The following is a 13,242-nucleotide window of genomic DNA, read 5'->3' as shown; positions in this document are numbered from 1 at the left end:
CCTAGTCTTTACTGGGTGAAAACTAGCCCATTTTAAAAGGTACAGGTTTTAGCGCAATTAGCTTCTGTCTCAGAAAAAATGATGGTAATTTAAATTAACAACAGCATTTGCAACTGCAAATCAGGTAAATCAAGTAATATCAAAATAAATGAAGTTTGGTTTCTAGAAACGTATCAAACGATGTCCAGAAAATGTAGTATACAACATGAGAACATCTATCTAGCTGTCTCTTTATCTATCTACATACATAATAGCTAATACATTTACTATTTTTGATGCAGTTGAATTTTTTTGCCAGGTTCTATGACTTAATCAAATGAACACTTTAATTACCTATACTTCAGTAACAAAACTTTGAAGAGAAGTGTACCTTGGAATTTTCCAGGTTTTTATGATTCTTCAGGAAAGTAGTATTGCACACTGCCTGAAGAAGGTGCTCATAGTTTTACTTCTTGCCTAAGACACTTACATTTTCTATTTTAAACATTTCTTTTCTCTGACATTTGAATTCATCATTCACGTTTGTGACATGTTTTCATATTATCATTTAATACTGATGTCAGTACCAAACAGTAATAAGGGTGCAAACATCTGTTATTTACTCTGAAATGATTAGCTTCCATATATAATAATAAAAATTTACCCTATTGCGGTAACATTTAAGAAAAAAAACTTGCAGACATTTTGGACTCTGGTGATATGTTTAAAAAGGCAATGGAAAATCGGCTATGTGAGATTTGCCTGCTAGTTGCTTAATCCCAATAAAATCTCAGGTAAGTGAGACTAAAGTTCATTCCAGAAAATGTTTAGGTGAAGGAGAGTCTATCAAATATATGCATAGGCCTGTTGAGTGTTTAACTCCACTGAGGCTCAGAAACAATCCAACCAAATTGATAAAACCACCTAGACTTCTGGTAAGGAAGGTCCATCATGTTACTGTCCTTTCCCAAGTTGGCTGGTTGTTCCTTTGGTGACATTCAGGGATAAGACACAGCTGGTTGATAATACTGCTTTCCGCTGAAATGGAAATATCTTGAGGCATCACATTTCTTTGCCTGGCTAACCTTTATTTCTTCTTTGAAATTGTTCTCAGACATTATATTCTACAGCATGCCTTCCCTAAACCATCTAGATTAGGCTAAATGTTCCTCCTTGAAACTCACAGCATCTGGTGGATAGTCCTCAGAACTCATCATGGGATTATATTTGAATCATCTCCTAGCTGAAAACCTTCCTATTAGACTATAAGCAGAGACCCAGCCTTACTCATCTGTGTCATCACTGGTACCCAGTATAGCAATATATTGCCTGATCGTGGATAAGCAGCCAAAAGTTGGATAAAAATGACAAGAACATTATATCAGGCAGTATGCTAGGCAGGCCCAGGATGAGGATGTTTCTTTCCTTTAAGACCTCATCATCTAATAATCTGGATGTAAATAAATACTACCATAGAGTACACACAAGTTGCAGTGGGGAACAGAGAGGGGAAATAAATCAGCTCAAGGGAGAGGGAACGCCAAGGTAGGCTTTTGGAGGAGGTAATGTGGAGACCAGGTATTGAAAGATGTGTAGATTCTCATTGTTTCATTGACTACCTTAAGAGTAAGAGAGCAAGACAACTTTGGAAAATGGCAGAGTTTAATATGTCTTCAGTTTAGGATTTTAAAGGGTAGAAAATGGTACTGAAAAAGTAGATAGATGTAACTTGAAATGCCAAGTACTTAGTTTTTTAACATGCAAAATGAGAAGCCATTGAAAGACATTAAGCGGTAGAGTGATAGAGTAAAGTTTAAATTTGAGAATGAGAATCCATGGTAGCATGATGGAGGATGAGTGACTGGGGATGCAGGAAGCAAGGAGCAGTGAGGAGAATACTAAGCTGGAAGTAAGCTATGAGACTCAGGGATAGATTAGAGATACACCAAATAAGTAAAATCAAGAGGGCTTGGTGAATTGAAGGATGAGGTGTTTGGCGTGGTGAATTGAGTTTTCTGGATTGGCCCACGGGAGGTGTGAAGGTGGCATTCACTGAGAAAAGCAGTGTGTGAGGATAAGGATGTGAGCCCAGTTTTGGACAAGGTGTGTTTGGGGAGCCTGGTGACCAGGAAGAGGTCCAGTCAATAAGAAGGTAGATAGAGCTGGAGTTTAAGGGCGAGGTCTGCAGTAATGATACAGATTTGGCATTTTTCATGCTGGTTGAAGCTATGGATGTTAGAGTGGACACTGACATTTTGCACACAGATCTCCTGGGATCCCTTTTGCATTTTCTATTTTCTAGCCAGCATCCCCACCCCAGCTTCCATACGGCCTCGTATCTAGTGGTCTGTACCTGTGCAGAGCTGCCCTCGGGAACTGGCTGCTGTGTCTGCAGGCTCAGAGAGCTGGAGGTGTCTGGTTGTTTCAGTGCCAAGGGGCAGACCTTAGCCAGTTGTCAAGTGTACAGGAGTAGAAAGCCCTGCGCTCTTGCCTCCAGTTGGGGCAAACTGAGATGTAATTTGCCTTTGAGGACTTTGCCCCTAATGGCACCTTCGCTTGGTTTGATCCCACTTCCTGTCCTGCTCCCCCACTCGCTTATTGGTCTCCTTGGGAAGCACTTCTTTAAAGAATCATTTGCACACAAATTCTCATCTCAAGGTCTCTCTCTGGGAATGTGTACCTAAGACATGTTGTGAATAAGACCACTCAAATAGAGTATTTAAAATAAAAAGGACAAAATATCCAAGTCAGGAACTCAAGGGAGTATCACCAGTTAAGAGAGAGGCTGTGAGATCCATTATCTTGAATCCCGTGATTGTGGGTAGGGCCAACTTAGGGGTTGGAAACTGTCCTCTTAGACTCAGTGATTTCCTCATCCCATCTCTCTGGCAGGACCAAATGCCTACTCTGATGAATGTGAAGAGAGGAGGGGATTGCCTGATGAAGTGTCGCAATGACACTGGTAGCAAGGACGCTGATAAGCACATCTTGGCCATAATAGAGAAATGAGCATGTTCTATGGCCAGGTGGATATTGTGGATTTGTTTATTAGGAAAGAATGAAGAGGCACTACTTCATATATGGGGAGGGGCTGCCATTTTCCCCCTTTCACTCCATATTATGTGGTGACATCTTTCTCTGCAAATAAATGTAGATCTGTATAATTTTAAATAACTGTATTGCCTATTGTTATGTATATGAATTATGGTTAAATACATAATTAATCTCTTACTGATGGATTTCTTGTGTTTTCCCACTTTCTTATTATGAATGATGCAATGAACAACCTAGGACACATGTCTCATTTTGAATAGTTGTTTTCTAAGGGAAAATTTCTTCAAGTGCGATTTATTGCTTTAAGGCTAAAATGTGTTGTACATTTTGACATGGGTAGTTATATGAATTTTTGAATTGGTAAACCATTTTCATGTGTATAATTTATAGTTTTTTTTCCTCATGATTTGACATCACCACTATTGTAAGCTTCCATTTCTACTTGATAACAGAAAATGTTGTCTAGTCAATTTCAGGTTAAATCAGTTCAAAAGACTAACCTAATACCTGGTTAATGCAGGTTAAAAATTCAGCCATGAGGACATTTACTTTTTCTGCTCTGGTTCTTCCTCACCACATCCTGTCCTGGGTCAGTTCCCAGTTCTAGGGGCCTTATGCAGCCACCCCCAGGGTTGGGGAGGGAAGGACTACTTCCTGCTGTTTCTGCTCTGGCTCTGAATTGGTTCTGCACTGGCATTTCCCCCAGATGTAACTTATCACAAAGTGTCCAATGTTTCTTCAGTGATTAGTCTGTGGTTTTAATGAAACCCTGCTTGGATCTTTGGCTTAAGTCATTTCTCCAAGATGCAACCATGTTGTCCTCAGATTTCTGGCTGGAACAGTAACCAGCTCTTATCCTGGCCATATGACCCCTGAATCTCTCAGCCAATCTTCACATCCCACTTGACACACGGATACTTTGGGTTTCCTTCCACACCAATTAGGGGACACAAACAACCTTAGGAAAACTAAGAAGTCTAATGACATTCCCCTTAAAGACCTTTTTCCTTAGTCTTTATGAGAAGAGGTAATGCACTAGGTAATGCTGAAGACAATGAATTTGAGCTTGGGGAAGTTGAAGTATTGAAGAACAGCTGAGGACAAAAACCAGACTATGAGGAAGAAATGTCAGGCAATGTTAAAAGTACAATATAAGTTTCAGGCCATAAATTTCTAGTGGAAAAAAAACTGGACAAATATGTGACATTTTCTCTGTCATTGCTCAGTGATAGCAAGGGGTGGAAGACTGGGAGAAAATGGAGGGATGTGGGACCGGAAGATTGAGGATGTCAACAAATTATGGGAGTAAAACAATAAATGAGCTGAACAGTTGGCAGGTGTGGTCAGAGAAGGTAATGGATTCTCAAAGTTTCAAGGTAGAAAGATTTTGGGAGATGGAACACTTTCTTGTGGGGAGATTGGAGTAGAGTAGTGAAACCCACTATATTGAGGAAATCACTGTGAGACTGGGGTTTTGATGGAAATTAAAGGCAGTTTAGAATGAAGGTTGAACTTGGAGTGAATAGGAAGACGAAAGAGAGGTTCTGAAGTGTTTGAAACATGTAGAGAGGTGATGGGGAGTTAAATGGAATGAAGTAAAGATACTGTGAGTGACAACAACAAGGAGGAGTAAAAACATGAGATGCTAGAGGACGAGAAAATGAAAGGCAGACAAGATTTGACATGAGGGAGGAAGATAATGGTCTGGAATTAAAAAGCAGGACATCTTAATACCATTCTACTTCTCCAACTCCAGACGTAGATGACATACAGAAGGATGAGAAGAGCCATTCTCGGGGGGGGGGGGGCAAGATTTCAGTTAGCGTGCGAGGTAGCGGGAGTTCATTAGGCAGCTGACTCGGAGAGCAGGAGGAGCACAGTGATGAGAGAGTGAGAGGACTGAAAAGAATGCAGGACCAGTGGGGCTTACGTGTCATGTGATCGGCAAAGCAGACGGGATCGGGAGAGAAATTTAGTTGACTGTTCTTAGTGTTCTGAAGAGAACTTAGCTAGAACACTGTGTGCTGTCGCTGGCCGAGGTCTCAGGAGCTGTGGGTCTCTTCACTTCTGTATGGCCTTGTCGGCAGCGAGTTAACTCAGCTTGAGGTTCCAAACAGAATATTGATTCAAATACATTTAGAAGATTAAATCCAGAGTAGGACGTTGGGAGCAAGCGTGAATATGCGTCATGTGTCAAATAAAAGTAGAATTCCCTTGTGGATAAAGTGGTTGAAATTCCAGTGTGAGCTTAGGTAAAACTTAGCTAAAAGGTGTTGAGTTTTTTGGGTTGTGTGGTATAATTCACAAAAATATTATTAAAGACTTTGAAAGTCATCTTTCCCAAAGCAGATGCTAATAGCAGCCAAAGAAGCAGTCTCTTTTATCTAGACTCTGAAGATTATAAGAGAGGGTGGGGTGAACACCCTGCCAAAGTCACGGCTAATTTGACTTGTTCTATTCAGATTATGTCATCCTTAATTCTTGCTTTTTAGTTGTAACAAAACTGAACAGCAAATCTCGTTAGGGAAAGAATAAGAAAAGTAGAGTAATTAAGAGAAAAGAAATGACAGCATGCCTGTTCTTTTCTTGCCATCATTCCCAGTTCTCCAAGAGAGTGGTAATAGGACCAGGTAAGTAAGGTGCTACTACATATTAGGGTCCCTTCCTGGAGGGCACAGCTAAGGATGTCAGACTCGAGTTTGGTCCTGGCTTTGCATTTCTGTTCTGTCTTTAGTCATTTCCTGTTTGGTGTGAGTTAACAGTTCCTTTGGTGGATTTTTTTTTTCCCTCTGAGTCATCTTACTTGATAATGTCAGCGATGGGCTCACTGGCACATGTTGTATTGTCAATCTGTGATTCTCACTTTGGGCCATTTCTGTTGCTTGTGTCTCTTCTACTTGCAATTTCCCTTTGGTCGCCATCCCCTATTTTAGGAGAACTAAATCCACGTGCAGAGAAATATTATAGGTTAATCTCAGCAGGATGTGTGAGAAAGAGACCTTGGAAACAGGATGAAACTTGGAGTGTCAGTTCTATTTGCAGAGACTTGATCCTTGCTTACATGGACCGATCACAGTTGCTGAAAAAAAATAACTCTGTGATATTTTCATGGATTCAGCCATATGGCACCGCCCTACCTGAACCATCATTCTGTTTTCCCTTACAGACACTGAGGAATGCAATATGGACATCCTGTCTGACTGCACAGTATACAAACTCTTTACCTAATGTCGCAGATGGGTTTCATATATCCAAGGGGCTGTTTATTAATGTGGATATTTTTTTCTCTCGCTTATTTACATATTGCTCAGAAGCCTGCCTACAACATGGAAATAATTTGCATGCATCTCATTTCTTAGGAGTAAAGCACACTCCTACACAATAGGGCGCATCATTACACGGAGAGGCAAGTCATTTTGGGGTCTCCATTTCCATGCTTTGTGGGGCAGTGCCGTAAAAGCACTCTCTCCACAAATCGCTTTCTACAATTTATTTGAAGTTTTGAGCAGTTATAGAAAGGTTCTTTAAGAAATAGTAAGGTGTAGCAGAGAAGCAGGACCCTGGGGAGTTTGGTGGACGTGTAGGCCTTAGAATAAGGCTGACTGAAGAAATATTCCTGGCTTCACTATTTACTACCTGGCAGCCTTAGGAAGTATTTAACCTGTATCAACCTGGTTCCTCATCTATAAAGCAGGAAAAATAACATGTAACATGTACCATGTAAAGTTGTCAGGCTTGGATGCTAGGTATGTACAATTAAAAATGGTTGTGGAAAAGGCATTATTAAAACTAGTGTTAAAATTATTTAGGGATTATTTTTATCTTTGTTTTCTCAGGACAAGGATACTGATGTTTCCAGGAAGTAAAGATAATTGTCTATAATTCTTTGTCTTTACCCCAGAAGAGTTCTTGAAATGCACATTCCCAGTCCCTGTGGGAGTGCCTGGCAAGTGGCAGGTGCTCAATCCACGTTTGTTTAATTAATGATAAAATTGATTCTTTCATATGAAAAACATTTAATGTGCCTAAATAAGTATCCATATTTAGGGAGATGAAATCAAAATTTTATAGGCAATCATTGGATAATTTTCTGGCAGGAAAAGAAATCGAATATGACAAGATATGTAGATTTTTTTTTCACTCTTTACTTGCCTCAAACTCTTTTGGTTTAGAAACCTGACACTTGGAGAACAATGAAAGAATAGGAACATCATTCCATGAATTTCTTCGTCTTTGTACACTGCCTTCCTTTAATAGAAGGCTAGCCTGTCTGAGCACAGCGATCTTGCCTGTTTTATTCTGGCCATTGCCTAAAACAGTGTCCTGAACATAGTAGTTGCTCAATAGTTATTGAATAGATTTCTTGGTCTTCATAATCTAATACCTGGGGAAAAAATTTATAACACATCTTTCTTCTTCTTCACCCCTAGAATTCTGGGAAGCCCACAGTCTTTATATTCAGGATGGGTTTTTTTTTTTTAATTCTAGTGTTTTTAATTTTTCACAAAACATTTCTTCTTTTACTATTAATTTCTTCTTGTATCACTTGGTTAAATGGTTATCCAAACAATTTACCTTGCATACCTAAATTTGTTTCCGTCAAAAACCTTAAATTTAGCTATCCATAGCAGTCAAGTTGACATTTCTTTTTTGGTTTAGACCATGTAGACTTAGTCATGGTTTTCAGATGTTTCTCTTTGGAGCAGACCTTCACTAAGCTTTGAGGAAAAAGTGTATATTAGTCATTTTCTTAGGACTTAATTTTTTGTTTCTATCAGATAAAACTTCCAGATGGATGGCAGATCATAGAATCACATTGAAGCACTCGATTTGCAAGCTGGAACACAATGATCTGACCATGTAACTGTCAACAGCACAACCGAGTGTACACCTTATGTCTGGATCCTCAAATTTGCATGTTTTTTCCTGACACATTTAGAAAGTCTACAGGCTGAATCCTTCATCCTCACTTAGGAGTTAGTGATGTTTTTAAATATATCAATTCTAATAGGAGTTGAATGAGAACCAATAAGCCAAACCATAGACTATTTCCAAAGCCAATTAATATCTTCTTTTGGAACTAGAGTAGGAGTCAGCATCATTGAATTTCTTGTTCTTCTTATAGTAAATTTCATAATAAGTATAGCTGGCCACAAAATCAAATGTCATACATGGTAGGAGGGACTTAACAATGGAGCAGAAAGATGTGTTCTACGCCCCCCAGCCTGTTTTACGGTTGCATGACCTTGGGCAAGCCATTTGGCTTTGCGCCAAAATAATTCCTCATAGAAAGAAGGAAGGGTTTCAATAAGATAATTTTGAGGTCTTTAATAGCTCTAAATTTTTTATGATCCACAAAGTAGGTAGGTCAATCCTAAATTCTTAAAAAAAACAAACAAACCATAGTTATGTAAAATGAAGCAGGTATTTCTATCACAATAAGCCTTGTGCACAATGGCAAAGACTTCTTAGCCTTGCTTACATTTATGTGACACAGTCCCACCTAAGTGACAGTCCCTGTCCTCGGTGGGATCATTCCTCAGCAATACACTTTGAAACATTTGAGGAGTTCAAAGGCTCACTCAGAATTTGTCTCTTACAAGTTGAGGAAAAATGAATTCAGTCAAAAATAGGATCCAAGGTCTGTGTTAGTGTGCTCTGGAAAATATTAAACATTCAAAAAAAAAAAGCAAACCAGCAATAGCAAATACAACAGTAATTTATGGCTCATGACAGAGCTCAGGCATGTGTGTGGCTTATCTCTATATGCTAACATGTTGACAACAGAGCAATAATGATGTTTAATTCAAACAATCTTTTTATGGCAGGCAGTACGTGAGAAATATTTTTGATATATTCATCGTGTTTTTGTGTTCCAGGATCATCTTGCAAAAGCAGGCTTGAATCCTTCCTAAACGCGTGGTCCTTCGATGTGAACTGATAGAGTATTATGACTTCCTTTGTCTTCTGTTTTGTGATTTTGCCAGTAGTTGAAACAAGGAGAACAATAGCGTGTACATGAATAGAATTGAGCATTAAGGAAGGTGCAAAGATACTGAAAGCTGACAAAAGAGGAACACTAATGAACCAAAAGAAAAAAAATCGGTTTAATTTCTTAAGTTAGGGATTTCTATATCTACATCTCTGCATCTTTTGTTTTCCTTTAAAAAAGGACAAATAGTTTATTCAAAGGGAATTAATTTTTCACGAATAGCTCTATATAATTTATTTTAACCTAAATGGAATGTTTGTAATGTATCTAAAAGACAAAGATAAAATGATACTGGTCTCTCTGGGGAAAAGGCCCCACCTGAAAAATAATGGGACCTCAAATCCATGTGTTAAAATTGTTTATTGATTTATTTATACACACTTTCTATGTATAGTGTGATTATTGCTCTCATTCTCATCATTAGTGACCTTTAGCAGGAAGTCAGTTGCTACATCAAACTATCTTTCATAGCATACAGTTTGCTCTAGAGATCCAGGCACTGTAGTTTATGGGGACTTTAAGTCTGCCTTAGAAGCCTTGCTGCAAATCCTTTGTTCACCTTCAAGTGCCATGTTGCCTCTGTTGCATCAGCTGGGAATCTGTAACCTTTCCTGTGACCTCTCTTGCTGCCAGTCTCTCCAAATGATGCACTTCTTCCTCCAGAATTAACACTCCAGACCCTTCTCCCTCTGTCACTCTATTAGTTTGGATATTTTAATGTTTACTGAAGTGTGACTAGATTTAGCTCTAGAGTGATTTGCACTTTTAAATGCTGCTTTTCAATGGAAAGGTATCTCTAATTGGTGGGTTTACCTGACTCCCACCCTCACTCCCTGTTCATTCTCTGCCTTGAACCTTTCATCCTACCAATAAAAGATCTCATCTGGTTACTTTGAATTTTCATGGTTGTTGAAAAATAGTTTATTTCTTTACCAAAGAGTATTTTGTTGGGAAAACATTTTGTTTTTTCCCTAGTCTCTGCAGCCCTTCAATTTGTACTTAGATATTACTCTCTGCCATTACCTAGATCCCACCATGGCTGGGTCCTAGGTGAGAGCACTTTAGTTATCTGTTCCCGGGCACATAGGTCAACAGACTTCACCTCCCACATGGAACTATGCCTCCCCACCCTCCTTTGTGAGGGACCTACAGCCACTTCCAAAGAAGGCCAGGGCACTCAGCATAGCAGCCCCAGTTTCAGCCTTTGCTTCTCTCTGCTCCAGCTGCAGCTCCCCTGCCCCCTGCCCCAGTCTGTCTCCAGGTGTCTCCCACTGTGGGTTGGGAATGACAGTCCTGTCTTTGTCTACAATGCTCTCAGTGTCTCTGAGCCCTCCTGGGACAGTTTCCAGCTGCCTCCACTTCTGATCTTTGGTAAAATTTCTTTCCATCCAGCAAGGAAACACCTTCCCTTCTAGTGTCCAGAGTGTTGGTGGTGGTGGTCCATGGCAAGGAGACCAGGTCCTGAGTGACACTGAGTTTTCAGCTTTACTGAACCAAAGCTCTGTTTCTGGAACTCCATTCCCCAGATGGGATGCTTGGGTTTGTGTGGCAAAACCAGTTTTGAACCTTACTCTTGATGCTTCTCTTAGAGATTCTCTTAGGAGACCCTTCGTTTCTCTCTGTGGTCTGGATTCTGTTTTCACTGCTTTTTGCCTGTAAGACATATTAGTATATGTTTGGACTCCTATTGAAGACGGGTTCAAGTTCTTCCCCATGATGTTCATACATGGCGTACGAATCAGAGGCTGTGACTGCTGACCTTTGCTTAAGTTTCTGTACGCAGATAAGAAGGCTCTGTCTTCCCAGTGTCAGCTCTGGCCCAAATAAATCATGTTACACCACATTTCTTCATTTGATCAGACTAATTTATTTATTCAGAGTACAAGAGGGAGAGAGATCTCTCTTCATTGCTAGTCTAAATATTGTATTAACCAAGCTGCCTGCTTTGTTATTGACTTGAGGAGAGTGAATGGCAGGGCGTATGGGGGTTATTATGACTCCATGTTTTTTGTTAAATAGTATTAGTTGCACATTCTAGACCAGTGGGTAAGAATGGGGTGAATGGCACCCTCCTGCATGGCTGGAGTCAGATGCGGAAAAAAGTGGAGAGAAACATGGTAAATGCTAAATGAGCATGAGTTTAGAAATGGAGAAAGAAGGACCCACAGATTTTGTAGGCAGAGTGGAATTGTGAGGCAGGCTGAGGATGGACGACAGAACTAAGAAATTCAGAAAGGGACTGTAAGATAGAGCAATGATTTTATGTCAAGAGATCGGCCTGAGGAAGAAAAGAAAAGGTCTAAGACACTAGGTCTTAGACACTAAGAAGTGATTTCAGATATTCGGGTAAAATGAGAGATTCCAGAGCAAAGTATGTGTACATAGTCTCCTGTGTACATTACAAAAACTTTCTTCTTTTAGAAAAATTTTTTGGTAGTCAGAGGGTAATTAGGTTTATTTATTTATTTATTTATTTATTTTTAATGGAGATTGAACCCAGGACCCTGTGGGGACTGAACATACAAGGGATTGGGCCCAGGACCTTTGCACTCTTCCACTGAGCTATACCCTCCCTCCCCCTCAAAATTTTCTTACTTATCTCCTACAAAATGTCTGGGAATTAATACTTTGTCTTTATAAAATTTTTATGTGACATAAAAGTATTCATTTTAAATAATCTTCAGTGAATTTAGGAATTTTATTTTATACTCTACAGTTAAATGTTGGTAAACATGCTTAGAAGGTAATAATGACTGCCCCCAACTAAGAATAGGAAATTTCCAGATTTTAATTTACTTAACTGGAGGTTACCACATTGCAGAATGTATTTCTTAAAAACTGGTTTCTTTGAGCTACAAATCTAGTGAGGTTATTGTATATATGGGTTGCCAGGGAACAGTGTCATTAATAATTAAAAATTCTTAGGTCAATATCAATAGAAGTTTCAAAGAATAATGTTGTTTCATAACATTCCTTAATTGGTGAGTTACTTTCACACAATTATTTCGGAAAACGGAATCTTGAGTGTTCATGAATGTTTAGTGGAGTGTGTTTCTGATTTTCACCCTGGTATGATTTTATTGATGTTTCAAACAGATCACAGTGGAGAACTGCTAACATTGTGTCATGAAATTGATGTGGGCATTTTCATTCTCCTGGAAAGCTGCATCTCAGTGTCTCTATAATATGAAAGCCCCCACATCACACTGATGAGGAAATCAAAGCTGTATCCTGTTTATCTTCCACCTCAGAGTGGGCATAAGATTACTACTTGGAATGTGCTAGTTTTGCTTGTAAATTCAATGGATTCAACTAATAGAACTTTAAGGTAACTTCAAATTCCAGTTGTATGATTCTTAACCTGATTCTTTTTCAGTTAATTGAAGGTGGAGAGATTTACATCTTAAAGTATTGATCTTCCTGTCCTATTTACTTAACTCATTTTATGTTATTTAACAGTTTTATAGTTGAATGCTTATTAATTTTTTTATTTGATATTTTAGAGTTTTTTCATTGCGAGGGTGGGAAAGCTAATATCATCCCACATTGCCAAATCTCAAAACTTCTATGAGAGTTTTCTGTTTACAGCCTTATATTTTCTAGGTAGACACAGCACACCTCTCATGTATTTGACATCTAGACTAGATCATTTCTTAGCACTCCATCCTCTATATGACAAAGTTATTTTCAATAATAATATGGAAGGAAACAAGTAATAATAATAGCCAGAATAGAAATGCAGACAGATTAAAGGCTTTTTAATTAAAATTTACATTTATATACATGCCAGTTAAAGTTAATATTAAAAAGAATACAAGTATTACAGTACATAAACGGAAAAAAGCTATGGGTTAATACTTTTCAATTACATTAATGTATTTTTTGAAAAGAGGGGAATTTATTTCTACATACAGTCTGTCAGTAATAAATAACTGTACAGTTTTTATTTTCAAGCCTTAACATATATGAATTTGTCAATTAAAGTTTGGAAAAATTAATCTTGGTTACTCATGTTTAGTAGTATAGCTAGGCTTGTTAATCCATCTTTGCTCATAGTGGATAGGATATTTCTATTAGTTTTCATTTTAGAGGTTTTTTTCGCACATGAAGCAGCAGGTATACAAATAGGAAAAGTCTTAAACATAAGGATAAAATTTTCAGTGATTCATAAAGATCCCATTCCTTAATGCAGTCCAGAAATTGTCATACTGTCCATG

The 13,242-nt window shown here is 38.6% G+C and overlaps 1 long non-coding RNA gene across 1 annotated transcript in view; it reads left to right on the top strand.

Moving 5' to 3' along the window:
• LOC116153500 (uncharacterized) overlaps positions 1-13,242 on the top strand; it is a 177,501-nt gene that overhangs the window by 23,330 nt on the left and 140,929 nt on the right. The gene's annotated exons all lie outside the window — the stretch shown is intronic.

This window comes from Camelus dromedarius, chromosome 5, assembly GCF_036321535.1.
Source record: "Camelus dromedarius isolate mCamDro1 chromosome 5, mCamDro1.pat, whole genome shotgun sequence".
Taxonomy (NCBI): domain Eukaryota; kingdom Metazoa; phylum Chordata; class Mammalia; order Artiodactyla; family Camelidae; genus Camelus; species Camelus dromedarius.
This window is presented reverse-complemented; position numbering and strand designations above follow the sequence as displayed.